Here is a 27,689-nt window from a genome sequence, read left to right as displayed (position 1 = left end):
TTTAGTTCAAAGCACATAACAAAGTTTCTCTCTAAAAGCACTGAAAACATTATTCTGCCTCATCTCTTCAACTCAGTCTTGTAAACTAAAGGTAGCTCAATTAAAAAACACACAAGAACTCTTACAAGTGCTTCATTTGATCCTTTACCCAAAGGCCTTACTTAGTAATCAAGCATGAATTCCTCTCTTGCTGCCATCGTTAAAAGAATGTGACAAAGGCCTGAATATTTATGAGTAATATAAAGCTTCTCTTTTATCTTATGTTATGCATATCCTAAGTAAGCTACCTTAGAGAAATAGCTTTTCTTCCCCTTTTTAAAAAAAATAGTACCCAGCTTTTTGCCTTTTGGGACAACTCACTCTTTTTTAGTTTATTGACTAAATCTTTTCTGAAGTCAGAGTTTGAGGGATTTTTTTTTACTCATATCACACAGACAGCACTGCAGCTTTTTCCTCACAAAGAACTGTATACTCCTGGAGGTAAATCTGTTGAAGGATGATATTAGTTAAGACCTTCTGCTTTGAATCTACCTAAATTAATGATCTGGGCCTTGCAAAACTTTGCAGAATATGATATTAAATGCACACCTGACTGGACCTTTCACCTCATTCAGTATAAGCTTCATTTAGAGTTGAATGTCAGTAGGTGTTCCTGCAACAGGATATTAAGCAGCAGACATAATTTGCCTAAAGGCAATGGTAAGCAAAAGTCTTGTGGAGGACCAGAATGAGTCTTTCTGAAAAGTTGGACAAGAAAAGCAACCAGAATGGGTAAGATCCAACTGTCAGAAAAAAATTAAGGTTCTAAGGCTTTAGAACAAGGGTGTCAAACTCAAGGCCCGGGGGCTGGATCCAGCCCACAGGATGCTTAGATCTGGCTCATGGGGCAGCCCTGGAAACAGTGAAGGACCGGCCCATGGTACTTCTGCCAGTGAAAGCAGAGGTAGTGAGGGCTGCACACAACCCTCCCAAACTCAGTTTTCGCTGGCTGAGGGTGACAAGGTTGGTACAGCTGAAAACAGAGCACAGTACTCGGGCCACCACAGGCACCCCCAACACAAGTGATATCATGCTAGCCATGCCCACCTGGCCACACCCACACCCACACCAGCCCCCTGAGGTCAAACAAAACCCTGATGCAGCCCTCAATGAAACCGAGTTTGACACCCTGCTTTAAAAAATGCTATCTTTTTCACAATACGTTGAATGAAAAGATACATTGTGTGTGTGTCTGTGTGGCAAAGTATTGTTGCAGCCAGGAATGAGAGCCAGCAGGCCCAGTTTCTTTCCCTTTTATCTCTCTCAAAGAACCACCATTAAAAAAACTCAGAAAATAAATTTTTCTACAATGAGGTCATGTTATGGGGTTTAACTTGTAGATTCTGTTAGAACTCTTGTTACCTTCCCATACTCCAAAAATTGGCTGAAACAAGAATTTTATGTCACAATATCTATCAAAGGATAGATACTATATTCATAGGTATCAAGAAAATATTGGCAGTCAAAAAGCCATACAAAATAATATTTTTATAATATTTTCAAAGTGAGTGTATGTATAAGAAATGGAATGCCATCTCTGTGTATAAGAAATTGAATATCAACATCAATTGTAACTAAAAGCATTAGCCTTAAGAGAGGGACAGACACTTATTTTCATCTAAAACGCCCTTCCCTCCCATGCCACCAGAATGATTTGGCCTTCCCTCTGCCAATAAAAATACACTGGGCTTACAAACTACCTAAATTCTTAGATTAAGAGCATTATAATTAGCAAAGTTTTTAAGAATTGTGAATTCTGTTAATTTAGAATATCTAACTATTTTAATGGGATCTGAAACATATCAGGGATTGTAATGTCCTCAAGTGCAATGAATAAACATTTTAATTTTGTAGAGTGCAAAAAAACCATTGTTTCTAACTGCTAACATGGGTATCTTGATTTCCTCTCAATTTTTTTGGAAACTTCTGAGCAGAATTTATCAATCTCACTTATAATTTGGGTATAGATGCTATTTCTGTGATGATGCTAAGAAGCACGTTCTAGGCTACTTTTCAGTCTGTTAAAAAAGCATGGAAAGACCATTGAACTAGTAACTCTTAATGGGAATGAAAATACTTTTGCACATCAACTGTTATTTATAATACTACTAAAATTTCCATTGTCATGACCTTTAATTGGGCAAAATTGTGCATCCTAGGACAATTTTTGAATCAAGTTACTTCAAATGGGCTAATTTACAGAATGTTCAAAATCCAGCACCTATGACTTCTGAGGGATTGAAATTTGGGGGTGTTGTGGATGCTTCACTGCTACTTAGTGGGTGCTGTGGTCATGAGTTCTTTACTTTCAACAGTCTTGTAATCCCTTGCTCTCTCCTCCACCTGGCAACCGACATTTAGCTACCTGCTAGGAAGGGAAGCAAAGGGAAAAAAAGAGATTTCTGATGGTCCCTGTCAGATTCGTACAAGGAAACTCATTGAGAAAGCGGGCAGGAAGTTGAAAGTAGCTCCTGCTCCCACTGTTTTTTTTGCCACCTTGATTATTCTGTTTCTCTGCTTAGGAAACACAATATTTTATTACTTTATTTTTATCCCAGTTTTATTACTTTTTCAAATAACTCAAGATGGCAAACATATCGAATACATTCCTTCTATTTTCCCCACAACAACCACCCTGTGAAGTAAATTGAGCTGAGAGAGAGGGAGAGGGAGGGAGAGGGGGGGAAGGAGGGAGGGGGGGAGGGAGACTAGCCCAAGGTTACTCAACTAGCTTTCATGGCTAAGATCATAGCTAGAACTCAGAGTCTCCAACTTTCTAGCCTGGTGCCTTAATCACTAGACTAAACTCTCATGGGTTGTCTTGTCATATGCTAAAATGATGGAAGGTGCATCTATTGTGACTATTATATCCTTGGTATGTATATATCCTTTGTATGGATGACATGCTATTCTCTATAAGTGACGACACATGACGGGGCTCCTGGATATCATGAATTCTGCATAGCACTTTACTGCTTTCTGTTTTATAAGGTCTTTCACCCCCCCAAAAATCCCATTGTCTGAGAAAGAGCCTTGTAAAAAAAATGAATCATAGAACTAAGTCCACCCAAACTATTTGGATGCACAAATGTGAAGTAGCCTGCCCCTATTCATACCTATTTTAGTTAGTCGCCAAGTTATAGAAACCTCAAAGTTCTCTAAAAATCCACAAAGACCTTGATTATTTTACAGCTCCAATTACAGATCTCTTGCATTTGTGTGATGATGATGTCATCCAAAGCCTTTGCAAGAGTCTGAATCCAAATTCCTTAACATCAGCATAATCAACAGTAATTCACTACTTCTATATATGCCTTACTGTAGAAGCCAAAGGTAAGTTCTTCTTCTTTGGTCCCAAATATTTTTTATACCTTGGCTGATGGTATATTTATAACCTCATCAAGGATAATGTATTTTCAATCATATTGAAAACAAAAGGTGACATGGGTGAGAAAAGGGCAAATTTTAGATGCAAAATAAAAAATCTTTCTCCAGCTCAGATTTAATATTATACATTGCTGAAGAGCATGAGCCGTGGAATCATTAAGGTTAATCCTGCAACCTAGAAAATAAGCAGGACTCCACTCTTTCAGAATCAACTGTTTTTTTCCTGTCCCACTGGGAATATTTGATTCATACTAATAACAAATTACTATAGCAATCCCAGAGTAATTGCTCAAACAGCTGCAGTTGATTCAAAGTTTCTGTAAAGTGAACAGCTGTGAATAGCTTTTCCTATATTAAGAATGCAAGATAATGCTGGCTAGTCAATGATACAAGGGATCTCTTGTTCCATCAATTGCTTTTTTGTAGCTTTGGAGGAAACTACTACAATGTCATGAAACATTCTGCAAACTGCTGCAGCATTCATATAACAGAATTAGTTTTGGCAGAGTTTCCTAGATGATATGGAAATAAAGTTGTTCTACATAGAGAAACAATGCTCCCTGCTATCTCTCACTTAGAGTAGCCAGAGTTTTAATAATCTTATTTGAAAATAAAGCTGTGGTCTTGAATTTGTTATGAATGCCTTTGATTTATAAGGAAATGCTAAGAAAGATCCAACTCTGCCTTCCCAATCTGCATATTAAAAGGAAGCTTTTCTGTGCTGCACAAAGTCATGACTTGCAGTAAAAGGGTGTTTCATTCAGGCATAAAAGAAAGACGGGTGAGGGGAAGGAGGCAGAGGAATAAATAACACAACCAAGGGTTACATTTTGTGTAAGTGGGAATTAGCATGAGGAGAAATCCTTCTTATGTTCTTCTAAGAATTACCAAACAGACTATTATCAAAATATATTTCCTCCCCACCTTCGTATCTTGAGAAAATATAAACCCTCTGAAGAACCAGCAATAGTTACTGAAATAGCCATTTCTGATCCTTGGGTAGGGAAATCCTCCCACTCAGTCTTCTTGAACTGTTATAGAAAAATAATTTCTTTTATTTAAATTTGCACTGTTTACATATAAGGCTTTTACTATGTCTTGATCCCTCAATCAAATTCTAGACAAGTCCTTGTTCAACCATGATTTTTCCTTTGGTAATTGCATGTCTTTTTTTTCTTTATAAAATAAAATCTGTTAAAGAGGGAAAACAGAATAGTTGTTCTGTCTTTATAGTCCAAAAACAGACCACCTCATGGCAATACGTGGGAATGGCAAGTAAGCTGCTACATTTTACATGTGGAAAAGCAAGAAGCTAATGTGCAGATCACTGACATCTGGCTATATATTGCAATGCTTCCATGTTCTTACTAAGAAAACTATGTGGACGTCTTTATCTTCACAAGATGGCCAATAAAAGTAACTTTATATCTTGTAAGTGGAAAGACTGAAAATGTTCATATTCAAGTAGTCCTTGAGATACAACCATAGCAGAGCCTTTAAGATCACGTTGCAACTGTTGTTAAGCAAAATGGCTCGCTTAACAACTGCTCTCTCTGATGTAGCTGTTAAACGAATGTGTAGGTCAGTAAACAGGACACTAGGTGGCTTATGAGGTTAGGGAATCCCTGGGAGGCCTGGTGTAAACCATATGCAAATAATGGGAGCGTTGTAGCATTGTGCAAGCACTGGGAAGCCAGGGAAAGAAGCTGGACTTGCCTCAGCCTGGCCCAGCTGCACAGCAAAAAGGCACTCCAATCAGGAAGCACAAAATGTCTGGGAAGCATGAAGTGGGGCAGAAATCAGCCAGTTATCTTCCGGCTGAACATCCAGTAAGACTTCACAGTTGCACACTGCCCAAAGCAGCTGCCCCATGGGAAGTTCCAAAGGGAAGCTCTAAATACCCCAGAGACTCCAAGCAAGGTACAAAGCATCCATCCCCTTCCCAACAAACAAAGCCCCAAATGCCTGGGAAGCTTCAGGCCTGCCTTCAGCCCAGCCACCATGCCCTGCCTTGCCTTGCCCCATGTCAACAGAGCATCCTTTTCTTCCTTGAGGTCACCTAACCTGGCCCTGGAAAACAAAGTTGCTAAAGCTCTCAGCTGCAGAATCTAAAAATGTCCCTTTTCCATCCATGACCATGTGTTTCTCAAGGACTACCCGTACATCCCCAAACTTCGTATATACAGTTGATATAAAAAGTTTACACATCTATTAAAATGCCAGGTTCTGAGATGTAAAAAATCAGTGCAAGATAAATCACTTCAGAATTCTTTTCACCTTTAATGTAACATTTAAGCTGTACAATTCATTTGAAAAGTAAATTGAAATCTTTTAAGGGGAAAAATAACAGTAAAAATGTACAATAATGTGTTTGCAGAAGTGTGCACACCCTATAATAAATCGGGATCTGGCTGTGTTCAGAATTAACCAATCATATTCAAATTGATGGCAAATAATAGTACACACTTGCCATCAATTAAAGTGACCCTGATCAAGCCATATATAGTTCAGCTATTCTAATCGGACTTTTTAGGCACTCAGTTCCCTCTGACAGCAAAAGTCAGGGTCTGCAACAGAAGTGGGTTTCTACCGGTTCGCCCGGGATTGGGTGAACTGGTAGTGGCAGTGGTGGGAGGCTCCGCCCACCCGCCTGGACGCTTCTGCACATGCATAGAAGCGTCGCATGTGCACAAGGAAACCAGTAGTAAAATGAATTGAAACCCACCACTGGTCTGCAAAGAGCTTACAAAGCATCAAAGGAATCTCATTGTTGGAAGGTATCAGTCAGGAGAAGTGTACAAAACAATTTTCAAGTCATTGGGTATGGAACACAGTGAAGACAATCAAGTGGAGAAAATATGACACAACAGTGACATTATTAAGAATTGGATGTCCCCGCAAAATTAATGAATAAACAGGAACAAAAGTGATGTTAACTGTTAACTTGAGGATGTGTGTCTTTATGCAACCACATTATTGTAAGTTTTTTATTGTTTTTCCCCCTCAAAAATTTCAGTTGTTCAAGCTGAATTGTACAGCTTATATCCATGATGGTGAACCTATGGCACGCGTGCCACAGGTGGCATGCAGAGCCATTTGTCAGGGCATGTGAGGCGTTGCCCTGTCAGCTGACCAGCGCGCATGCACAGGGTGGCCAGCTGACTTTGGCCTCCTTTTGAGGCCCTTCTTCGCCCTCTGGAGGCTTCCTTGAAGCCTCGGGAGGGTGAAAAACCGGCCCTACAGGCAAACTGGAAGTTCAGGAACAGACTTCCGGTTTGCTCATAGGACTGTTTTTCGCCCTCCTGTGCCTTCAGGTGGCTTCCCTGAAGGCTCCGGAGCTCAAAAATCGGTCCTACGGGCAAACTGGAAGTCATTTCCAGTTTGCTCGTAGGGCCGGGTTTTGCCCTCCGGAGCCTTCAGGGAAGCGTCCTGAAGACTCCGGAGGTTGAAAAATGGACTTACGGGGAACCCAGAAGTTTGGGAATGGTGACTTCCAGTTTGTCTGTAGGGCCAATTTTCAACCTCCAGGGCCTTCCGGGGCCTTCAGGAGGCTTCCCTGAAGACTCCCGAGGACAAAAATCAGCCTTATGAGCAAACCAGAAGTCACCATTCCCAAACTTCCAGGTTCCCTATAGGTCCATTTTGCCCCCCCCCCCCCCAGGCTTCAGGGAAGCTCCTGAGGCCTACGGAGGGTGTCTGGGGGGGGCTGTTTTCACCCTCCCCAGGCTCCTAGAAAGCCTCTGAAGCCTGGGGAGGGCAAAAAAAACATAGCAAAAGTGGGGGGGTCATGCACATAGAATGGGTGTGGCACACCGGTGCACGACCACCCCTGTGCTCTCTCCACTTTTGGCATGGTAGCCAAAAAAGGTTCACAATCACTGGCTTTTATAGTATATTCTATTACAGGTGGAAATAATTCTGAAGTAATTTATCTTAGTCTGTTTTTTTTTAACATCTCAAAGACCAAGCATTTTAATGGGTGTGCAGACTTTCTATATCTACTGTAATAGATTCTCTGCATAGCAGAGATCATAGTTCCAGGATTTTAAGTAGAGCCAATATTATGCAAATTTTCCCAAAACTTTCCATTCTGAAATATCCACCAATCAATTTTAATAGGTCTTTCTAATAGGGCAACCATTTTTTTAAAATTATTATTTTCACATTTAAGTTCCAATTAAAAATTCTCTTCTGCAGGATCTTGAAATTGTTTGTGCCAAGTTAATCATTCATGACATCCAGTTTGCTACAGGAAACAATCTCAAATTTCTCTACTTATGTTCAGTAACACCATTACATCCTGCATCAGTAAATTCAGTGATTTCTTTCCTAATTTGTATCTCACCGATTCATATGCCTTAGCAAAGCTGCATTAATGGCACATGACTATCTCACGTAGCATAGGAAACACAAACCTGAAATCATAAAACCTCTTCAGACATAAAATATATGCACAGGAAAGAAACCTTAAGTATCTCTGTTATCTTGCTGTCCCTGCATGAGGCTGCTTTCCCCCATGAATGAGCCCATCAAAACACATGATGAAAGAGACTTTGAGAATTTAGTGATCTCCCTATTCTAAACTATATATTGTGATATGTACTAAGACACTCCTCTGCAGTCAATCATTCAGTCATCAAGTCATGTTTGGGAGAAGGTAGACTCCAGGACAAGTACTCAGAAGTTCTCCTTATAATGTCTGAAAAAGTTAAAAAGGATGAAGGCCATATCTTGTGGAGAAAGAAGGCCAGACTACTTTCGAAAATATCCTCGTGGTTCTGATTAAAAATACCAAAAAGTGATGATCAATACTGTAGTATTTACTAACATTTGCCAATCTAGACCAAAATAGTCCTAAGAAGACCTGCACCACTTCTGAGGATTAGATATGTCTTTTCATTGAAATAGTGAAAAGAAAATTGCCCCAAATAACCCTCCTATCATATCACTGGACACTAACCATCCAAGGCACACAGTGTTTACAGAGCAGAAATCTGGCAAGTTCACTGCAGCTGATCCTAGTAATGACTTTCAACAATAATACATGGTAGCATGTTACAAAATAGCAATAGCCTTTCTCAGGAGTGGCTTTCAAAAAAAATTACTACCGGTTCGGTGGGCGTGGCTAGTGGGGGGGCATGTGATTGAGTGTTTCCGCAGGTGCGAATGCCATGCTGTGCTGAACAAACAGCCCAAGAGAACACAAGAGGAGCTGTGCCGCACCTGTCTGCTGGCCTCCTCCGGCAGCTCCTCTGGGGGAAGGGAAAGAGGAGGGAAAAGTGCAGGAGAGGGAGGAGACGACCAGGAAAGGGAGAGAGAGCGAGAGAGAAAGGCTGGGAGGAGGGAGGGAGGGCTGAAAGGTGCAGATGGGGCTCATTTGTGAATATTAACATGGGTGCTCCAAGTGGACACAGACAGCCCAGAGGAGCTGAAGCGATTGCCCCTCTTACCTCCGGGCAAACAAGGTGTTCGCTTGCTATAACTTTCAACTACTGAGACCCAGCAGCTGCACGGATGGCCGGCATCGGGAAAGCCCTCCCTGCTGGGTCCTCTACAGAGCAGGAACCTCCCACCCGCTCTACTGAAGCGTGAGGTGGAGGACTTCCCTCGCTACGGCGAGTAAGGCTTGAGTCTGCCCATAGCAACTCCCTCACTCCCATTGCCAGCGCAGCGGGGAAAGGGAGGTGGAGGAGCCCAGCTGTTCGAGCTTAATTCCGTGCAGCTGCTAGGTCACAGTAGTTGAAAGTTATAGCAAGTGAACACCTTGTTTGCCTGGAGGGAAGGGGGTGGCTGTTGCAACTCCTCTGGCCTGTCTATCTCCACTTGGAGCACCCGCATTAATATTCACAAACAAGCCCCACACACACCCTACAGCCCTCCCTCCCTTCCTCCTCCCAGCCTTTCTCTCTCATTCTCTCTCCCTTTCCTGGTCATCTCCTCCCTCTACTATGCTTCTCTTCCGGTTTGCCTGTAGGGCTGGGTTTTTGCGCTCCAGAGGCTTCAGGGAAGCTCATGAAGCCTCCGGAGGGCCTCCGGGGGTGGCGAGGGAGGCTCTTTTTGCCCTCCCCAGGCTCCTATAAAGCCTCTGGAGCCTGGGGAGGGTGAAAAATGGCTTTAAAAAAGAGTGAACTCAGCTGGCCAGCGCGTGCATGAGCACACCTTGCGTGCCCTGACAAATGGCTCCGCGTGCCACCTGTGGCATGCGTGCCATAGGTTCACCATCACTGCTTTAGGCTCTCAATGTTGCTATAAAACATATCACATTTTAAGTCCTGCTTTGTGTGAGCACTGAAAAAGCCATAAATTATCACAAGGTTGACAATACTCATAAAATCCAACTGGAAGGAAGCAATGTCCTTTGTTTTTACAGCCAGAGGTTTCTTAAAGGCCACAACTTTAATTGAAAGATGGGTCATGAAAACAACATCAATTCTCTAGGAGTTCCTGAAGGTCCAGGCCAACCACGTAATTCTTTGCTGTGACAACCCCTAAAATTGACATTCATTGAAAATATATTTCTGCTGCAATCAATTTTCACCAAAGAATTGGGAAAAACTTTGAATTAAAGTATCCATATTAGGAAAAATTGACCTTCTTCCAATAATCTAATGATTATTTTAATATGGTTCTGTTAACTAACATCCACGAAACAGACTTAAAACAAGATGGATTGATGATATCAGCAAGTATTGCCAATTTGCAAAAGAAAGCTCAGGACCATATTGGTTGAAAACATGCAGAAGAGTCCTTCATCCTGCAGAGGATAGACAATGTCTAAAATGATGAAAGGTACCACAGTTTGCAGAGACTATGTGAACATTTAATAAACATTTGTCTGTGAAATCTTCAAAGGCATGATGATTGAGGGAGAAAATTAATCCCAGGGATTTACAGTATCTAGCCTGAGAAATCAAACACATCAGGAGAAGGCAAGGTTAGACTACTGCTCTAGTCTTCTAGAAATCTACTTGAAGAAGTCCCCAGAATCTGACTCAGAGACTTTGTTTCAAATCAGATTCCATTACTTTCACCTTGAAAATGAGATTGCTTGAGCACCCTCGATAAACATATTTACTGATAGCACATTCAGTCAACTTTATGTTCAACTTTATGAACATCAACTTGTGATTCTCCCATAAGATACTATATTGAAGTTCATATTGTGCCCTTTAAATTTTAATATGTTTATAGGTGTGCAAGAAGGTCATCAGAGTAAGAGCTCTGCTGGCTGTACATTATTAATAATCTTGAAGAGATAAATTGAAATGAAACAAATGATCTGTCAGAAATCTTTGTATTTACAAAATAAGAATTACACTCAAACTATTCTCTCAAAGTTGAAGTATGTGCTTCAAGTACTTTAAATAAATAGCAAAGGCATCCCTCACTAGTAGTCCCATTATTTTGCTATTCAAATATTGGAGCAGCAGGACAGAAGGTGTCTGTTAGCAGCCTGGCATTAATTTAAATGCTTAGTTTGAAAGATATATTGTTTATGCTATTGTTTTGCCGCTAGCTGACTGCTGGCTAGTAGCCTAAGAAAGCTGATGCAGTGTTTCATCACCGGAAGAGAGTGACAGGTGAGTCTTCAGATACCTGCGGATGTCTCTCCAATGTTTGAAATGTGACACTCCTCACTGCTTGGGGAAAGTAACAGCCCTCCAGCAGAATGCAGAAAGACAGCAAAATGCATTGTACAATTTAAATTGATCGGGAGGGGGAAGAAAATTGTTACTGTTTACATTCATGGGAATGTGATGATATGTCCAGGCTTACTGGGTATTAAGGGTATGATATATTCTGAACTGTGTCTTCCTGAATCAGAAATAATCTTAAAAAATATCTTAAACCTTATGTTTTAGAGCAAATGCTGATGTTAAACTTCTTCACTTGTCAATACCAAAGCTAGCCAAAAGTCAGTTTTAACTGAAACTCATAACAATGTATAAGATTGTAAGGACTGTAATTAACTTTGGGCTTTGTCATACATATAACTGAAGTTTGTTTTCAGGGGAATTTGGGAGCTTTATTTTTATCATCATAGACCTATTTCATCTGTTTCTCAAGACAAAATGGCAGTAAATTTTGCCATCAGTTTTCAGCAATGTTCAACGGAGAGGGCTTTATGGGCCAGAAAAAGAAACTTGAGAGGACCACTTCTCCACAAGCTACTCAACCCAGTTTTATTATCTAGCCCAGAGTAACTTAAGAGAAGGAAATGAATGGATTAATTAAATATAGCTCCTCAAACTACTTTTAAAAAAAAGAAAGTTGACCTCTGCCAACAAGCCAGAATTTATTTTTATGTACAGATAATTCCATTTTTTTTCTTCTGGAAGCAAGTAGTGAAAAACTAAAGAATATTTCACTTTGGAAATTTACTAAAGCCTGTGATACTGCTCAAATAGCTAATATATGCTATTTAAATTTTGTTGGCTTTCTAAGTTCATTTCATACCTTCCTGGTTACTTTTGTCTCTTCTTCTCTTACATTTCTCAATAAGCCTTCACGGAGTGCTATGACTAGCTCATGTTTAGCAATCTTTTATACTACAAGGATGATTCTCCTAATAAGAATGGGACTGGTGAAATGAACATGAACTGCTCTTTTTTCTAGAGCAGAGTAAAAGAGCTATGTAGAATTACCACATCTGGCTATGAACGCTGAAACTTGACTACTGTTAGATGGCAGCAGATAGATATAGAAAATAATTTTTCTATTTGCTGCCACCAACTGACCAGTTTGGTGTAGTGATTACGGCATTAGGCTAGAAAACCAGGAGGCTATGTTCTATTTTTACCTTGGGCATGATGCCAGATACTTTCAACCCCAGTAAAGGAGGCAAAGACAAACCAATTCTGAAAATCTTTTGCAAGAAAACTGCAGGGACTCATCCAGGCATTCTCCGAGAATCAAACACAACTGAACAAAAATGGTCATCTGAGCCAAGGTATAGGAGCTTTAAGGATGATAGGGGAAGGCAATGCTAATTTCCTGCAGATGTTTGTACTTCCAAAGCTCATCATGTTTAGCAAACCCAAACAATAGCAAGGAATTGTAGGAATTGTTGTCAAGAAACAAGAGGGTTGAATACTATATTAAAGGCAAGATTAAACTGTAGATATGAGTTGTAAGCAAGGAAGGGAAATACCAGCAAGGAAAGTTTGTTTCCAAGCTGAAGTTAGAAAGACACCATCAACTAGTAGATTTCTTTGGCACTTCTCACCAATTTTAGGCAGTTTGCTATTCAGTACAAGTGTGTGCATTTTTGATGTAGCATCACTGCATATGAGTAAGTGACTTTCATGCAACACTGTTTCTTCTGTCCTCTTCAGCAAACATTGTCCTCTGAAAATCCTCTTGCATCTGCACCTGAAAGAAGTGTTTTTTTTTCCTTTCAATGGTCTCCAAGTCTCATCTACAATAGCGGAGTTCAACTTTCCCCTGAATAAAAATAATGCCCCCAAAGAATCTTTAACACTATCCAGAATAACAACCAATTTTCATGCATAAATAATGGGTTTGTTACAAGAATCATTTCCAGTGTTTCACAGTTGCTCAATACATCTAACTGAGGGGGGTGATAGAAAAATGGGGATGTTAAATTGTGGCATCGATTCACAGAATTTCACTAGTATAGTGCTTTTCTACAAACGAAGAGCAGAATCATCTCAAGGATAGCAGTTTTGACAATGGAAAAGAGCAAAGAAAAGAGAAGTCTTTGAAAACATTATAATCTTTTCTTTATCACTTATACTTAAATAAGCAATGTGATCAGAGTCAGCAGTGACTGATGAAAGAGATATTGGAGTAATAATATAAACAGTGCAGTAGAGATGTCAACATAGTGTATATCTGATGTAAAAAAAACACAACATATTAAGGATAATATGTGAGAAATAGTACAGAAAACAGATATGACAATATCATAATGCCCTTATTTAAATAAATAGTGTGATCACATCTAGTGATGCCATCCAGATTCACTTGTTGATATGGGTGATTATTTATTTGTTAATAGTATAGAGTATTGTGTATAGTTCTGTTGCCACACCTCAAAAAAAGATATAGTGGAACTGGAGAAGGTTCAGGGGAAGGCAGTTGAGAAGCTGAAGCAGCTTCCCTGTGGAGAAAGATAGCAAAATTTAGAGAGTTTCAATGTAGAAAGAAGAGAAATGAGAGGAGATATGTTTGATATGTACAAAATTATGCATGGTGTGGGTGAAGTGGACAAGCAGAAGCTATTTTCCCTTTCCAAAATATTAGAACCTCAGATTGCCTGATGAAATTAAATCCTGGAGGAATCATGCCAGATAAAACATATCTAATTCAACTGTGGAATTTTGTACCACAAAATGAGGTTCTGCTATCAGCTTGTCTGGCTTAAAAAAAAGGGGTGGGGTTGGACCAATTCATGACACTCGTGTGGATAAGTAGCCTTGATTCAGGGGTGGTTTTCAACCAGTACGGACCGGTATGGCAGTACCAGATGGTGAAATTTAGCATGTCTTCCCGTACCCGTTGATCAGGAGGCCCTGTACCGGAACACTCCCTCCCCTCGTTCGCTCTTTCACTCGCCCTGCCCATCCACACCATGCTGCTGAAAAGTTCTCAGAAGAAGAACCAGAAGAAGAAAGAACTGGTGAGTGGCTGGTGGAGACGGGATGCTGGGGAAGAGGGAAGAGGTAGAGGGGATGCTGGAAGAGTGTGTGCGTGTGCACAAGCTGTGGGTTTTAAAAACATCTGAGTGAATTCAAGAAGAGGGAAGAGGCAGAGGAGCTGGAAGATACCATAGGAACACACACTTCCAGCCCCTCTGCCTCTTCCCTCTTCCTGGATTCACTCAGACCTTTTTAAAACTCAGAGTCTGTGCACACACATACACACACACACCCTTCCACTCTTTTAAAAATATCTGAGTGAATCCAGTGTGTGTGCTGTGTACAGGCTGTGGATTTTAAAAATGTCTGAGTGAATCCAGGAAGAGGAAAGAAGCAGAGGGATTGGAAGTGTGTATGTAAGGTGATCAGTAATGTAGAAGACCAGCAAGGACAGCCACATTCCTCTGTAAGTAGCTGTTTTATTGTTTTGTGTACTTATTGTATTCTTATTTAAGTAGTAAGTGCACAAAATAATAAATTTCCTTTTTTTATATCTTCTTTTTGTAGGTCATTCTTTGGAGCAAAGAATTCAGTGACATCAACTTGGCCACTCCCACCCAGTCACATGACTGCCAAGCTACTGCCATTCAGTCACATGACTGCCAAGCTACTCCACCTGGTCACATGACCACCAAGCCAGTCCCCCAAAACAGGCCACACCTATAGAATAGGTTCTAAAAAAAATTGAAACCCACCACTGCCTTGATTGTAATGTAACAGTTTCTGAAGCCCTGGGGAGCTTACCTAGGCAGTTGTTTACAATACAATAGCAGAGTTGGAAGGGACCTTGGAGGTCTTCTAGTCCAACCTCCTGCCTAGGCAGGAAACCCTATACCGTTCCAGACAAATGGCTATCCAACATCTTCTTAAAGACTTCCAGTGTTGGGGCATTCACAACTTCTGGAGGCAAGCTGTTACACTGATTAATTGTTCTGTCAGGAAGTTTCTCCTCAGTTCTAAGTTGCTTCTCTCCTTGATTAGTTTCCACCCATTGCTTTTTGTTCTGCCCTCAGGTGCCTTGGAGAATAGTTTGACTCCCTCTTCTTTATGGCAACCCCTGAGATATTGGAACACTGCTAGCATGTCTCCCCTAGTCCTTCTTTCTATTAAACTAGACATACCCAATTCCTGCAACAGTTCTTCATATGTTTTAGTCTCCAGTCCCCTAATCATCTTTGTTGCTCTTCTCTGCACTCTTTCTAGAGTCTCCACATCTTTTCTACATCGTGGTGACCAAAACTGAATGCAGTATTATAAGTGTGGCCTTACTAAGGCATTATAAAGTGGTATTAACACTTCATGTGATCTTGATTCTATCCCTCTGTTTATGTAGCCTAGAACTGTGTTGGCTTTTTTGGCAGCTGCTGCACACTGCTGGCTCATGTTTAAATGGTTGTCCACTAGGACTCCAAGATCCCTTTCACAGTTACTACTGTTGAGCAAGGTACCACCTATACTGTACCTGTACATTTCGTTTTTATTGCCTAAATGTAGAACCTTACTCTTTTCACCATTGAATTTCATTTTATTAGATAGTGCCCAATGTTCAAGTTTGTCAAGATCCTTCTGGAGCGTTGGCTATTCCTGCCAGCTTGGTGTCATCTGCAAATTTGACGAGTTCCCCATTTATTCCCTCATCCAAATCATTGATGAAGATGTTGAAGAGTACTGGGCCCAAAACAGAGCCTTGGGGTACTCCACTGCACACTTCCCTCCATGAAGATGCAGTCCCATTGAGAACTACACATTGAGTGCTCTTGGTCAGCCAGTTACGAATCCATCTGGTGATGATGCTGGCCAAACCACATTCTTCTACTTTATCTAGTAATAGATTATGGTCTACTTTATCAAATGCTTTCCTGAAGTCCAAGTAAACTATATCAACGGTATTCCTTGGTCCACTAATTTTGTCACTTTGTCAAAGAATGCAATAAGATTAGTCTGGCATGATCTGTTTTTGACAAACCCATGTTGGCTTTTGGCTATTACTTTGTTTACCTCTAGGTGTTCGCTAATTCTTTGCTTGATTATCTTTTCCAGAATCTTTCCTGGTATTGAGGTCAGGCTGATAGGTATATAGTTTCCTGGATCTATTTTTTTTCCTTTTTGGAAGATGGGAACCACATCAGCTCTTTTCCAGTCCTCTGGCAGTTCCCCTGTGCTCCAGGATCTCTGAAAGATATAGTTCAGTGGTTCTGAGATCTCATCTGCCAGTTCCTTCGGAACCCTGGGGTGTAATCCGTCCGGTCCTGGTGATTTGAACTCATCTAGGGAAGACAGATGCTCACTTACCATTTTCTTCCCTATTTCAATTTTTGTTCCTAATCTGATTTTTGTGGTGCTGTTTTTGATAGGTTGGACTGTTTTATCCCTTTGTGTAAAGACAGATGCAAAACATGAGTTAAATAGTTCTGCTTTCTCCCTGTTGCTTGTCACCTTCTTGCCACTTTCTCCCAGCAATGGACCAATTGTTTCCTTAACCTTTTTCTTGTTTTTAACATGTTGGAAGAAGCTTTTTTTGTTATTTTTTACTTTTGTGGCAAGCCTTTCTTCATTGTGAGCCTTAGCTTTCCTTACTTCATCTTTACAGGCTCAGGCTATTTGCTGATATTCTGCCTTAGTTATGTCCCCCTCTTTCCACTTTTTATACTTATCTTTTTTCTCTTTCAATGAGTTTAGTTACATAGTGTAAGTGAACATATTTACATTGGACTCTTATAGTAAGGACTTTGTTTTACCACTTTTTATAAAAACTCTGCTATTTTACTGTATTTTATTTCTGAAAATTTCTCTGATCTTTTTTTCTTCTTAAAGAGGCAGGAACTTTCCATTTTATCTCTTCTATTTACTCTCTATGCTGGGAAAAAATATCTCAATTCCTCCTGCAGTTAGTTGACTGGAACAGATTGTCCTTGAGGTGAATTGTGTGTTTTTGGAGTACACTAAAAATGATAACAACAAAAGCTTTCAGGGAAGTGTTTGAAAGAAGAATGCTTCTTACCTTAAAAGCTTTTTTTGAAAATTTAGATAAGTTCAGTAATGCAACAACAATTATAAATCACCCTAAAGATGCTATTCAGATGCAGGCAACAACAGAATTAGATTTGCAGTCAGATGGATTGGAAATTAATCTGTTGCAACAGAGTTGGAGGAGGAGAAACTTACAGGAAAATTACAGATTTGGTAGATAAGGTAGAAAGGGCTATGAATCTAAAAAGAACAGAGATGACAGAATGTTTGAAAAATAATTATATGAAGGTATCTATAACAGAGATTTATGACTTTGGAAATGCAATTATGTGGAAAGACCCCAGTATTAATTTTAAGGAAAAGTTTTATTACTAAGAATCATTCAAGGGTATTTGATTCTGGATGGACCAGGGACAATGATTGAAGTGAATAGGGCTTTCTGGAAATTATTATTATTTCTTTCTTTTTGTCTTGTTTGATTTTGCTTCACATTTTTATTGGAGTTGTATTTTAACTTTTAAATACAATTTTTTAAAAAATTAAAAAGCAGAAAAGAAGCAGTTCCCATTTCTGATATTGTGTGGGTTTTGTCAAATTGAGAGATTATTGCACTTATTATTTTAGTAATCTAGGTTCAAATCTATACTCAGACATATCATTGATTGATTAGTTTTAAATTATTGATAATTATGGGCCTGCTAAAGGAAGACAATATGTGAAATAATTTGTACTAAAATTTGCATTATATACATTATAATAATAATAATATAAGGCTCGGGCTATTTGCTGATATTCTGCCTTAGTTATGTCTCCCTCTTTTCACTTTTTATACTTAACTTTTTTGTCTTTCAATTTGTCAGAGAATTCTTTATGCAGCCATGCTGGTTTCTTTTGGGAGCTGTCATTTTTCTTCTTCATTGGTATTGTGCTAGACTGAGCTTTTGTAATCTCATTTTTCAAAATTTCCCAAGATTCTTGAGTTATTTTCCCCTTGAGGATTCTCATCCATGGAATTCTTCCCAAGCTCTCTCTATTGAAATTAGCTCTCTTAAAATCCAAGACTCTAGTTTGACTTTGTTCTACTATTTGTGTTTGCATAATGTTGAATTCCAATATTGCATGGTCACTTGCCCCCAGGGTTTTTATGGCTTCAACACCTCCTATTATTTCCTCTCTGTTAGTGAGAATTAAGTCTAATATGGCCGATCCCCTTGTTCCCTTTTCTACTTTTTGGGAAACAAAGTTGTCTGCTAGGTTCGTTAGGAACCTGTTGGATCTTCCACTTGGTGCAGAGTTTGTTTCCCAGTTGATGTCAGGGTAGTTAAAATCCCCCATTACTATTGTGATGTGCTTCCTACATACCTTAGTTAGCTGACTAGCAAAAAATTCATCTACTTCCTCTGCTTGGTTGGGTAGCCTGTAGTATAGACCTATGGCAATGTTGTTTCCCCCACAATCTTTAATATTGACCCAAATGCATTCAAGCTAGTTCTCATCATTGTTGTGCTCTATTTCTGTAGAGATGTAGTTATTTCTCATATATAGTGCAACTCCACCTCCTCTTTTATTTGGTCTACTTCTTTTAAATAATTTAAATCCTTCTAGCTGTATGTTCCATTTGTGGGTTTCATCCCGCCAAGTTTCTGTAATGGCAACAATATCATATCTGCCCTCATTTACTTGAATTTCTAATTCACCCTGTTTATTCCTCATACTCTGTGCATTGGTGTATAGACATTTGAGTCCATTTTGATTGACCCTGTGTTTACTGTCTACATAACCTGTGTTATGCCTGACTGCCCCTATTTTCTTGCCACTTGTATGATTCATGCACATGGTATGGCGCTCACTATTAAATGCTTGGTTTTGCTTGACACCAGGAGTGATAATCTTACCCGCACAAACATCTATGTTACATGCACTGATAACTCTATGAGTTTTAGCCTGCTGGGGACAGAAATGTTCTGTATCAATTGATTCCCTGTCCTCGCTGTTCAGTTTAAATGTTTATCCAGAAAATCTGTGAATTTAATGCCAAGTAACTCAGTCCCTTTCTTGGATGGGTGCAAACCATCTCTTTTGTACAGTTTTTCATTGGACCAGCTGCAGGAATCATGACTAATAAAACCAAAGCCTTTCCTTTTACACCACTCCTTTAGCCACACATTAAACTCTGCCATATGCTGGCCCTTTCCTTTTTGTTCCTTATATACTGGTAAAACCTTTGAAAAGATAAGTCTACAACCTACCCTACTAAGTTCATACCCCAAGCTCTGGAAATCATTTTTCACAGAAAGTACATCTTTTTGGGACAGATCATTTGTGCCAAGATGTATAGCAACAACGTCACAGTCCTTACTTGCATTCTTGACTATCTTAAGAATACGCCTCTTGTCTCTGCTGGCAGTAGCACCTGGCAGACACCTGACCTCTTTTAAAACCTTCATATCGTTTCCTAAATTTACATCCCTTGCGATTGAATCATCAACCACAAGGTGACTTCTCTTTTTACATACCTTGATCTTCTTGTGCGACTGATGTGTGATACCTGGGTCCCCATTTCGCCTTTCCAAAGAAAGTTCTTCATTTTGGACCACGATCCCCTGCTTATTTGAGTCATCATTAGCACAACTACCTTGACCTGTCTCTTTAGTGTCCCCATTAAGGTCAGCAAGGGCGCTATATCTGTTATGCTGGGTCACAGCAAAAGCTTTGTGTTTATGGTTCACAGCTCTCACCCTGCCAGATCCCACAGTTGTCCAGACTGCTCTTCTCCTGCAGGATCTTTGCTGTAGAGGGGGCTGATAGTCTGGCATCTCCATAGTGTGGCATGGCCAAATTGGGCACCTAATTTCTGCTTGGAGAGCACAGATTAGAGATTCTAGATAGGTAATCTGTCTATGTAGACTAGTAATTTGATTACAAAGGGGACAGTATCCAAATTTAAAAAGAGTACTGCAAAAGAGAGGTGCAAAACAGCTATTACAGATGCAAAACAGCTATTACAGTTTGTTCACTATGAGATTGACTGCTGGACTGTTTATTGTCTTATGTCATTTTTATGTTATCTTATGTTCTTATGTCATTTAAATTGCAACATTTTGATTGACTTGATAGCACAAAAAAAGCTACTGATGTATTTGGTAACTAGTCATATCCACAGAATCACAAGTGAAAACCAAAATAATTTCAAATGCCGTATAGTCATTTGCATATTATTTTGAAGGAGAAAACACAGGAACATTTTAAATCCTAGCTTGCTAGACAGTACATGTAACTAATACCAGCAAAACTGTAGTGCACCTCTGCACCCAAGAAGAATTACACACTGAATACTGAGGAGGAAGCAGGACCTGGAGGCAACTAATTTGCAAAGCAGTAAAGTGCTCTTTGATCCTTGTCTTCCTACTGCTTTCACCTCTGCATGGAGAATTGATCGAAATTATTTTCTTGATGAGCCTGGCAGTGTCCCTGCTGAACCAGACAAGATGGACAATCAAGAAAGCACAAAGAGATCAAGCCAAGGACAGTTCCTATCTAATAATACTTGCAGTTATAGCCTGCTTTTTTGAACATGTCTCTGTAATTTTTGTAACTTCTCCAAAATTTATTAAGGCTGGGGATCAGAGGGAAGGACTCTGCAAAGTTTCAAAGGTGTACTTCAATTTGATAAAACTTCAATCAAATCACCCCATCAAAGCAAATTTGCAAATCTAAGCAGGAGTCAATTTCAAAGCAGCAAATTGAATCAGATGGCTGCAAAACACTCATAGATTCAATGACTTCTGGGCTGTTTACAGAGTACTAACAGATAGAACTAAAAACAGGAAGGGAGTAAAGAGTCAGATATATGTGCTTCCCAAGTGCTTCTAGTTTTTAAATTTTTACTTCATTACATGAATTTACATGAAGGTTGCATGAATTTCATTTTTAATTTCATTGTGAATATTTTAACCATCATGCAGAGCAAGTAGAAGAATGGCAACTGTCTCTATCCAAAACCAAAAAAAAGTGTCAGGTTGCTATGCATTTCTACATATTTGCTACATTAGCTTTCTTGATCACATTATGAGATTCTCAGTGCTGACTGACCTTCAATGCATGCTTTTATGGACGTATTTCAGGAAACCATCAACTGATCATCTGATCCAAAGGAGAAGGTAGGAGAACGAGAATGTTAATGTGTGTGCCTCCAAATGCTTTCTTTTCAAATATATACCATTTTCACAGTTTTAAGAAAAAGTGACACATCTATCTAGAGACAATTTGTAGACATTTTGCAATTTACTGAAGCCATCACTTTTTAGCAACCCCTGCAAATGCACTGCCAAGACAATAAACCTTACTTTTATAATATCCCAGTTGTGTGAGTCAAGAGCCCCTGTATACAGCTTCCCCTTTGAATAAAGGTGGATTGTGTTTTGCTTTCATAGAATAAAGCAGGAAAGTGAAGAGAACAGGGTTCCCTGTTTGAGAGTCATGTTAAGATTCTTCTGGGAAACTGTTAATAGGGAAGAGTTGGAGCTACATTTTCTTATATTTTGTTTCCTGCATCTCCAACAAAAGGGACACAGCTGCAACCCTGGGTCAATATCTTGGGAGTAAGCCCTCAGAACCTGATTTAACTTAGCTTTTGGTAGATCGGTATAGGTTCAGGAGGGAAAGGCCTTTGAAATCAGGTCTAGGGATGGGGAAGGGGAGAGTTGAATGATTTTGTTATTTACATGATTAGAAATGTTCAAATGTCCAACCAGCCAACTTTGACAGTATTTCCCATGTTTTGGGACAGAAATTTAAAATATATTGCAGAATATGTACCCTCATTTTCCCTCACTTTGGACCGAACTCACATACCTCCTCCTGCTACCGAGTAGCATTTTATTATTTCACAAACTGATGGTTGCTTTTCTTGCTATGGATTCTAGAGCAGATTATTGGGGATAAAATAGTAACGTGCTTTGATACTGATTTTGGCTAATGAAAAGTAAAATATAAATTAAAGTCAGTAAATCCCTGATCCAGAATCCCTGCCTTTTTCCACTAAATGTCTCTGCTTGCTGTAGTAGGCCCTGTAGAAGATCTTCCTTCCTGCAGGATAGAGCTATTTCCTTATCTTCTTCTCAGTGCCTTGCTATTTTTCCTCCTGTTTTTCCACTGCTTTGTCCCTGCCCTTGCAGCACAGAAGGCCATCCATAACAAAAAGAGATCTAAACTCCCCTAAAGCAAATGCAGAACACCTATATCACCATTCCTTTTGCTTACCTTTGCCATATCTCTCTAGATTCGGTGGAAGCAGTTTTGGATATTTTTTGTGCCTCTTCTTTATTAGTCATTTCCCTACAACAGAAGCAGCCTTTAAGCTAGACCTAAGAAAGCAAGAAAACAAATAAATAAGATTAGTTGAAGCTTTACAGATATCTCCTTCTGGGGCTAAGCAATGGAGCAGTTGTCCAGAATAGGCCTTGCACCCAATAGAATGTAATTGCCAGAAAATAAGTTTAGATGCCCTCAATCTATCTTAAGGAAATCTTGGATGTGGAAACTTAGCAAAACTTCCATCCCAGAATGAATCCATGGTGTAAGTTCCAGAACCATATCTTGTTTCACTATATGGGTTGGGCACTGTCATCCTGAGGACACCCAAACTTCCTGCAACTGAATTCTATTGGGTGCAAGGCCTATTTTGGATGACTGAGCATCTACCTGAGCTACCTGAGATATATACAACATTTAAATATATTCAAACTATAAAAGACTGAATGGGCAGATATTTAACCACAAGTGAAGAACTTGTTCGGTTCCAGAAAGATTGTTGTTTAACTTACAATATTTACTTCTCTAAAAAAGAAATGAAAAAGCAGATTTTAAAGGGAAATTCTGTAGCTGAATGACACTGTTTCTCAAGAGTTAACTTTGTTTTCTGTGATTTGGAGAGGGATATAGTTCTTGTTATGCTTCATGAATCATGACAATAATAATCTCCGCAAAAGAAAATTTAAAAAAAATCCCATCGATGGAGATGTTTATACTGTATAATTTATAGAGGAAAAATTTGCATGATTGTATGTCCTTTCAACTTCTGTTTTATAAATGTGACCTCCAAGGAACTATTCCCATTGCAGGCTCTATAAGTAGAGCCCCCTTTTTGTGGATTGAAGGTTGATATTAGCCTTTGACAATTGCTAATATTGTACTGGTTGAAATGTATAATTCTCCAGATCACATTTAGGGCTTCCCTTTTTGTGCTTTATTTCCCCTGTAGCTTTGTGTGAATATCATGCATGAACGCTAGCTGTTTATTGTGCTCTTTCATGACATATGACATAATCACACCAATATCATCTGGTGAGGCATGTCAAATGAACTTCATTGGGAAGTATGGATTATAATGGATTTCCAAATTAGTATCCCTGTTTTATATTTGTTATCAAATTCATCCTTAACAGCATGGTAAATTGCACTAAAGTATGGAGACTGGCTATAATAATCTGAATATGCAAGAAGGAGTACTAATTATACATCCATCAGTTATTGACTGTAATAAGTACATTCTATGCTAAATATCTGAATCAGAAATTTCGTGACTGGATAGAACCAGTATAGATCACATATTTGTATGGCATCTCCCTACATGTAAGCATTTGCGCAAATTAGAAACTCTTCTCTTTGCGACCTGTCTTAACTTTAAGACTGCATTTGATTCCATTTCATAAACAATGTTACAGGAAAGACTTCAAAAATGCTGATATAATTGTTAAGTATACATTAATATATTTGCTATTAATACAATTTGATCTGACTAATTTTAAAGTAATGGTCTGGTACAGCCTTAATATATGGTTTGCTTCTTTAAATATGTCCTTTTTTATTACATTCTCTGCAGGTTTCATCTTTAAACTACATTCAGATGGAGTGTGTGAACCTTTCATTTTCAACTGTTACTCTGAATACTATTGCAAGCTTATTCCCATTTGGTTTAATGCCTGGCTGCAGTTTAGAGTATCATTAACAGCAGTTTCCATGGAGGAAATGTTGTCTTAAAATTGCCTTTAATGACATTCCTTTTTAATACAGGTAGTCCTCACTTAACAACCAGTCACTTAGCCGCCATCAAAGTTATGACAGACATACCCCCAAAAGCTACCTACAAGCCTCTTTTAAGTTACAACCAGTGCAATCTCTACCACCTATCTCCCTCCATCCACTCTACCAGGTCCCTACAGGTCTTGAGTGTGCTCCCCACTCCCAACGTCACCCATTGCATACTTATCTTTTGACGATCTTCAGACCTTATGTTGGGGAAGGACAGAAAACCACTAGTTCCTGGCCTATGTGGCTGCCCCCTAGATGTGGCTGCCATTTGCAGTGCACTCCCAATTCTTTGTAGTTGTGCTGAAGTGGTAGCCACTTCTAGGAGGCTGCCATGCGGTACATGGACGAACCACTCCATTCTGCTTCTCAAATGTAGTCTGAGCAGTGCTAAGGAAAGCTCCAGAACTCTGGAGATCTTTAAAAGGTACTATAAATGCACAATGGGTGATGGAAAACAGAGGGGAGGCTCAAGTCCTGCCGTGTGGGAAACTGGTGAAGAAAAAAGGCTTATGGGGACCCAATGGGGGGGGCAAGCCGAAGGGCTGTGGGGACCCCAAGAGGCATGAAATGCAGAATGGGATATCTCAGGAAGTGGAAGAGGCCTCAGAAGGCCCGGGACAGGTAGGCCTAGGTTAAGCATGCCAGGGTCTCCCCACCCTTGAGGCATCCCTGTTCTGTTTAATAACCCACATTTGTTTAACAGCTGCATCAGGGAAAGCGAGGGGAGTTAAGCATGATCATCTTACTTAACAGCTGTCACCATTTGTAACATAACAGACAGGGTCCATTATGGTCATAGGTGAAGAATTACTTATTTCAAACTTCCACAAAATAACTAGTCTTATAATATCTTTTTAAGTTAAGTTACATACAGTACGCTGCACTGGACACTCTTCCTGTTTGTTTGTGCTTACAAAACCTGAAATGCTATGTAATCAGTAATGGTTTGGATGGCAAATATCCTTGCATTCTGTTCTCCAGTTCTGTAAAGCTGAATTGTATCTTTGGAAGAAGTGGCTTAATAATCTTAATAAGGAGTAGTCTTAATAAGCTGTATGCTTTGCCTATCATAACAGTTAGTAAAATAAATGCCTTTTTTTCCAGAATAAACCTACTTGCTTTCCCCCACCTTCCAAAAATAAAATTCTTCAAATCTTTTTATGCATAATATACTGTCATGTGTGGCATATTAAAAACACTTATCTTCCCAATGAAATTAGCCATCCAGCTGTGCTCTTTTTCTCTTTATCTTTACAACTGCAACTAGTTTGGTGCTATACTTCCTCTGTTTGTATTCCTACAGTAACTTCCCACTCCTAGATTGTATAAAGTTTGAGAAGCTTTGTTTTAATGATACACTTCATCTCTAATATTGTGGTTTTTTCCTGATCAAATAAAATATGCTAGAGGCAGGACTACTGTAAGTTTTCCTGCAGCTTTGCTGCTTTGCTGCTACCCTCATATCCGTCTTGACTCCTGGTAATTACTTTTTCTTCGCAAGATTTTGGAAGTGATCTGCCATTGCCTCCTTCCTAAGGCTGAAAGAGAATAACTAGCCCAAGATCCTCAACTGACTTTGGATGTAAAGTGGGTCTAGAATTATATTTCTAGCCTGATGCTTTAACTACTCTTGTTTTACTAGTAATTTTAGAACTATTCTAGTAAATCTACAAAATAACAGCATATACATGAAGTCCAAAGCTCTCCAGTCACAATACAAACCACATCAGTCATTAATCAACGCAATATGAATATCATAGCCATGCTGAATCAACCAAAAGCCACAATAACCCAACAGATGATATCCTTACCTATGGGAAAGAGGACAAATTGCATAAGTGCTGGAGAAAAGGAGAGATGAGAAAAATCTAAGAAAAGGCTACTTCTAATGAAGCTTTGCATTTTTCCCAACTTCACTGGATAGACCTTCAAAGTGTAGGTTTTCCTCCTTAATTTAAATTAACATCACCCAATTTTCAGCAGTGAAAAATATGTGAGATAAATAGAAATATGAATGTCATCAGTCAATCTACAAGCAATAAGGATTGGAATAGAATGCACAAATGGCCTAGAAAATAAGCTTTTCAGAAAGCAGATGCTGTAGTGCCATTCTGTAGCCATGTATACAACAAGGTCATTGGAGATTAATAGAATTGGCAATTTTGTAGTTCAGGGAAAAGATTTAAATAGGAAGGAGAGATGAGTGGCTCTTCGTCTTCATGAAGAGCTACTGACAAAGGGATGGACTGTACCTCACAAGCACTGGAAAGAATATATTCAGAAAATGACTGGCTCATCTTATCAAAAGGGCTTTAAACTAAAATTGAGGGTGGAGGGGACCAATCTTCACTACTTTTAGAATCTAATTCCAAGCAAAAGCCACTAGATAACCAATCACTTAAAAAAATAGTTTGGCAGAAGGAATTACTTCCTTCTTTACTGTTAGTTCTGAAGAGAGTAGACTGGTCAAATCTACTACGGTCATGGAACTAGACTGGGAAGCCTGAGTGGATTCCATATTGGCCACAAACTGAGTTTGTCACCCCTGTCTTCACCAAACATCAGTCCATGACAAAATATCTTTGTAGAACCTTCCAGCTTATCATCTCTACATCACAGCAACCCCTGCATTCATAGTGATCGCTTTTATATTTGTATAAAAAATAGTAGTTCATAGTTCCTATAAACATTGGAAGCAGAATGGCCAATCAGCCATTAAAAAATAAAGTAGCCAATCTGTTGCAGCTTGTTTTCACATCAGATCAACTATTTCCATATTACATGCAATAACATCAGATTTGACTCAGCTAATGCCATATTAAATGAATGAAAAATTTTACAATCCCATAATCGTCTCTGCAACCACTAGGTGTAGGCCAGACCAACAAATTGTGCTGTTATGCCACTTTGCTTTACCCATATCTCCCTATAGCCGTGATGGCGAACCTATGGCACGTGTGCTAGAGGTAGCATCTCTGCGGGCACACGAGCCGTCACCCCATCTCAGCTCTGCCGCACATGTTGCACGCCTCCCGCCTGCCAGCTGGTTTTTGGGTCTCTGCTGTGCATGTGCGGAAGTGGGGCACATACGGGAGATGCGCATGCATGTGCAGGGGCACAGCGGTCATGCACATATGCGTGGCGTGGGGCGCACATGGGGGGTTTCATGTGCAGGGAGAGTGCGTGCACACATTTCAGCACGTGGTGACAAAAAGATTAGCCATCACTGCCCTATAGGATTTACTATTCTTGTGCTAATCTTTTTAAAGAAATGGCACCTCCTGAAGTACGGATGAAGCAATACAAAGTTCAACTATGCATTTTTTCCCCATTATTTCTGATGGAAAGAAATCTGGTGTCTGAATGTACAGCATTATAAAGGAAATGCCAGAAAGTCCAGTTGCCTCTTGAAAAAGCACCTTTGGTACAAAGGGAATATCATATTAAATAAACAATTTTGCTTCTTCCATCCACAGGCACACATGCATGTGTGCGCACAAACACAAATTCTGATAAAATGTTAAGTTATGTTAAATGTAG

The 27,689-nt window shown here is 39.5% G+C and overlaps 1 long non-coding RNA gene across 3 annotated transcripts in view; it reads right to left on the bottom strand.

The window, feature by feature from the left end:
• Window positions 1–27,689, bottom strand: part of LOC309392304 — a 114,252-nt gene that overhangs the window by 43,045 nt on the left and 43,518 nt on the right. For all 3 annotated transcript variants that reach the window (XR_014175417.1, XR_014175418.1, XR_014175419.1), the window contains one exon: window positions 22,320–22,423. This is a non-coding gene — a long non-coding RNA (uncharacterized lncRNA). The remainder of the gene's footprint in view (window positions 1–22,319; window positions 22,424–27,689) is intronic.

Source organism: Natrix helvetica (assembly GCF_964273705.1).
Source record: "Natrix helvetica genome assembly, chromosome: 4".
In the NCBI taxonomy this organism is placed as follows: domain Eukaryota; kingdom Metazoa; phylum Chordata; class Lepidosauria; order Squamata; family Natricidae; genus Natrix; species Natrix helvetica.
The sequence above is the reverse complement of the archived record's forward strand: the minus strand, read 5'-3'. Positions and strand labels throughout refer to the sequence as shown.